Consider the following 5,362-nt stretch of genomic DNA (forward strand, 5'->3'; position numbering starts at 1 on the left):
GCCATCCCTTCCCTCCTTTCAGCGGAAACTAATAAGGAGCTCTTCGCAACTCCTTCCTTAGTGGAAGTTCAAGAAGTAGTTTCTGCTATTCCCAAAGATGGGGCATCAGGCCTGGACGGGTTCTCAGGCGCATTCTTCGCTCACTGCTAGCAAATAGTGGGGGAAGATCTACTAAAAGCAGCAGTCAATTTTCTTGAAGGAGGTGCTCCTACAAGAGCATACACCTCCTCCTTGATCTGTTTACTCCCAAAATCTCTAGTAGCTGCTGTGTTTTTTGATTATCACCCCATTAGCCTGTTCAATGTAATCTACAAGATCCTCTCAAAACTTCTAACCTCTAGACTAAGCAGGCTGCTGCCAAAGCTGGTCTCCCTTGAGCAAGGAGCTTTTGTGCGAGGGCGGCCTATTATGGAGAACATATCATACACTCAAGAGGTAGTCAGGGTGTTAAACAGAAAATTTAGAGGGGATAACATTTTGCTCAAACTGGATCTGGAGAAGGCCTACGACAAAGTGGATTAAAGGTTTCTTAAACTGGTACTCAGGAAATTTGGTTTTAACGATAGATGGATCTCCCTGATGAAAAGCTGCTGGGGTAATAACTGGTTGTCAGTTCTGACAAATGGTAAAGCTATGGGATTCTTTAAATCTTCTAAGGGCCTCCGTTAGGGAGACCCCCTGTCTCCCAGTTTGTTTATCCTAGTAGCAGAAGCATTCTCTAGATGTTTCAAAAATTTGATGGAGGGTGTAGTCAGCCTTTTCAGATCTGTGAGGGATGCCTAATACCACCGCACATGCAATATGTCGATGATACTCTTTTATTCCTAAATGGGAGTAAAGCATCTCTCCAATCAGTAAAGGGCTTTCTGAATTTTTGTTCCAAGAGGCATCGGGGCAAAAAATCAATCTCAGGAAGAGCTGCCTCGTATGCTCAGAAAAGTTATCGACGGGGGGAGTCAGATCCATAGAACGGCTTCTCGGGATTAGCAAACCCAGATCTAAGGCCTGATACCTTAGAGTTCCACTAACAATAGGTAGAGTTAAGTGTTCACAACCCCAAGTGTAGGGTTGCGATATAGTAATAATCTCGGTGAGATCGCAGTCGAATCCACAGGGACTAATCTTGTGTGTATTCTAAAAGTAAATAGAACTAGAACTAGATGAAGAACTAAAACAGAAATTTGAATTTAAAGGAGTTATTGTGAATAAGGTGAAACCATCAATTAAAAGGGACTAGGGTGCCAAGGATCCACTTATAGGTTCTCAAGATGCTACCTTACTTGATTCAAGGACACAACTGAAATCAGAGTCCTATATTATCCAATTGGTAGGAAGAGATTTGTCAGATCTCTAAACTTCTCATGGATCTAATCATCAATGGATGGGAGTTGTAGGGATTTGGAAGTGATTCCATCACCTAACTATGCCCAGGAGAGAAGGCAAACAACAAGATTTACTAATCCCACAACCAATCATAAGAAAATTGTGAAGGTTAGGAAAGATTCCATCATCTTACCATACCCAAGAGATGATGGTGAATAACAGGACTTGTTAATTTCACAATATTAAATCAAGAAAAGAATATATTCAAAGCTATCGTAGATCTATTGTAATTTGTCACAATAAACTATTGAAAACTAAAAATATTCAATATAATCAAACTAGAATCCAAGAGAGTTCAACAGCACAAGAATAAAAACAAAGCTACCATTCCAATCACATTACAAGCTTCACCTCTTAACCCTAGCTAAGAGGTTTAGCCAACCATAGACATGAATGAACTAAAAACTCTTAAGAAAAGCATAAAAACAAACTAAGGACGAAGAAGAAAGCTTTTTAACGGCGGCTCCACCCTTTGGCTCCACTCCCCAAACCCTAGATGATCCTAGGAACATCCTAGGGACTCCTATTTATAGTTGTGCATCCCCCTCTTACGCATCGACTTAAAATTTCCAGAAATTGCTTGCGAAAGGCCTCAATTTACACAATCCACGTCGGCCTTACACAACAACTCTACGCGATTTCGGTAGTACCAAAGTCATATCTGAAATTTTTTGCATCTGAAATTATATGTGTAGAGTGCTTAAGTAGCAAAATGTCCTACCGAAGTTGCTACCGAAATTGACTTCGGTGGTACCGAATTAATCTTAGGTAGCATCGAATTAAGTTGTTTTTTTGTTGGACTATTTTGTGCACTTTAGGTAGCTACCGAAGTTGGCTTATGTAGCACCGAAATTGGCTATTTTTTTGCTATTTTACTTGTACTCTAGCCAATCTTTTTTCCATCCTTTGTACTTGGTTTCTATGGATCTTGGGCATAAAAATTCTCCAATTTTGGTCTCCTAAGATCCGTCCTTTGCCTTGGTGACTTTTGAGCATCAAATCCATGCTTTTAGCATTCTTTTCAATCCAAGCCCTTAAATTCACCTTGTAACACAAACATGTATAAAATAAGATATTAAACATTATCATGTTCATAAAACCAAGTAATAAATGGGAGATAATATGCAATATTTAACCCTCAACACAATCCCCAACTAACATTTTTCTAGTCTTGAGCAAAGTATGCGAAAAATATTTCGAGAACCACAAGATAGATTTTATGAGCTCGAGTGGTTTTAAAACAATCCAGATAATATAATTCTAAAATACAACAATGTTGAGCATTACTTCGTCCCCACAATTCTAGCACTTGGTAACCTTATAATCAAGTTCAAAGCATTAATCCACCAATTGAGTCTAGACTTATCACAATTAAAGGTTCAATTCTTTATTTCATGATAACATTGATAATTCAAAGAGCATTCAGGACAACTAAAACCTAAAACGAAACTTGCCTTAAAGTTTATCTTTTAATTTCCCTTTTATTCCTCCATCTTTTGATTTTTCCATCAATGGCTTTCACGCTATATCAACCTTTTTAAAAATCTTTAATTGGTAGCTTTTTTTGACAACAACTGTTTTTTAACTGGGCATTTTCTTTGTCTTTTCTTTTTTAATTCTTCTTATTGAACATGATGGACAAATTCCCCAGGTTAGTTCCTTCCATGCTTAATAATCATCAAGTTAACAATTCAATATTAAACTAAAACCTTAATGTGAAAGTTGGATGTGATATGTAAAATCATGACTCAATCAATGTTTAAAACTTCTAATCATGGCTCAATTACTCAATCTTAACTTTTGAAATCTTTCAAGTGACTAAAATTCATGAGGCATAAAGCATTAACATTAAGCATCTTATAATTTTAATTCATGGATTATCTTCAAAATCTCTTAAATTCACAGAAATTTCAGAAATTTTCAGAAAATTTTTCACAATTTTGCTCAAAGATTAAGAAAACAACTGATTAGCTTGCCTAATCCACACCTTCCAACATAAAATCTACATTGTCCTTAATGTAATAAATATAAGCATGCAATGCAAATGAGGCAACGAAAATAAAGGAGAAGTTATGGAAAGGTAGTACTTGAAAAAGGCGAATTGCAGTTTTTCCAATGTTCTTAATGCGAAGATGGGTTAGCACAATGATAAAACAAACTGACAACAAACTATACTAGTCCTAAATCCTATAAAAGTAGTAAATTTTAATCCTAAACTAAAAAGCAAGGGAAATCTATTCAGTCACGTATGTAGGTTCTTCCTCCGGCCAGTATCTTGATAAATTTCTCAGTAGGTTTCTCAACAAGATCATCCAAAAGTTTTTTTTTTGCAATAGGCTTGGATATCTTGGAGCATGAATGTCTGGAGAAATTTATGGACCTCAACATAAAGTTTCCTTTTGATCTCCTGAGGTGTCCAAAGTATATACGATTCACCTGTGACAGAAAAAGTTTCAATGTTAGTACAATATGGTGAATCAGAGACTACAAGTAGATAAAATTCAGAAAAATTCTCAGTAGGTAATGTAGTCTCAACACACTCCGAAGTTTTAGACTTTAGTTCAATTTTTAGCTCCTCCTCCTTTAATGGTAAGTATTCAGGATCTGTGGAAGGAGGGGCTTCAGAATAATTATTATTTTTTAGTTAGTAACAACTGTCGATGTATTGTTTTGCAAGGCATCCATTCTTTCATTTTATCATGAGATCATTTGAAACTGCAAAGTATGCCAAGCAATCTTCCAGAGAGTTGAGAGAGTCAGTTGAGAGGGACTCGTTCTCCACATTGAGGTTTGTAATAATGTGTCCAAGGATTCCAACGTCTTTGAAAGTAGATGGAAACATGCTCTCTTGCTCTTGCCATGCACAGATAGATTGAGGGTTAGTAGACGAAACATTGATGTGAAGACTCTGTTCATTGATACTACTCAGAAGAGGCATTGAATCATCAAGGATTGACAGCTTAGATGGTGGTCTCAACTAGGTGGCCTCAAATTCCAGAGTCCTACCGAGTAACTCATCCATCTCCCTAGCCATCTTATAATTTAAATTAGGGGAGTGGTCTAAATATGCCTCACAAGATTTAGAAGGATTGGTTGAAAGGGGCTCATCCTCTATATTTAAATTAGACATGTCAGATGAGTGGAGTAGATTATTATGATTGACCACTTTCTGTGCTCTTGATCAATAACCTGGACCAAACTTGAGATCAATTATAGGGGAATTTGGGCTGTACATTTATTATTGTCATCCCAATACTCATCACCTTCTAATTCAATGCAGTTTACCAGTGGAAAGGGATCACTTTCCTCACACTGCGTTTCTAGGTTAGGTTGAGGCTCGAATAAACTAGCCTTTTTCTCCTCATTGAACTTAAGTTTGTCATGTGAGTGAAGTATGTAAATATCAATATATTTGAAAACCAACAGTGTCTCTTGATCACTTTTTTGGACAGTCATCGAGATCGACTCTTCGAGAAATTGAACTGTACGCTCATCAACAAAATCCAACTCTTTATTCTCAATTTCAGTCCGTTCCATAAGCGAGTTAAGATCACTTCCTACCAAAAAAATGGGCAAAGCCGACGGATTTGGGGTGGCTTTGGCTACGGCTAAAATCCGTCGGCATTGTCCACGGATTTTAGCCGTAGCCATAGCCCAATCCGTCGGTGAAGACTGATTTTTAATGTTGGATGTCTAGCCAATAATGTTTTATGATTGTGTGGTCCACAAAAGATTTATTTCAATCTAGTTTTTTGGGATATGGTACAAAATGATATCTTGAAATGGACGGACGGCGTGGATGAAACAAATCTATCATGGTGGGGCCCATAGAGCAATACTAGGTCCAAAGATCGGCTTACCATTTTGGATTTTAATTTTTGCATTGTGAGTCTTATATTTTGTGTAAAATGGCGGTGACTCATACATAACAATAGTGGATAAGATATAGAGTTATCCAGACCATTCAAATAATTGGTCT

Source organism: Magnolia sinica, chromosome 7 (assembly GCF_029962835.1).
Source record: "Magnolia sinica isolate HGM2019 chromosome 7, MsV1, whole genome shotgun sequence".
NCBI lineage: Eukaryota > Viridiplantae > Streptophyta > Magnoliopsida > Magnoliales > Magnoliaceae > Magnolia > Magnolia sinica.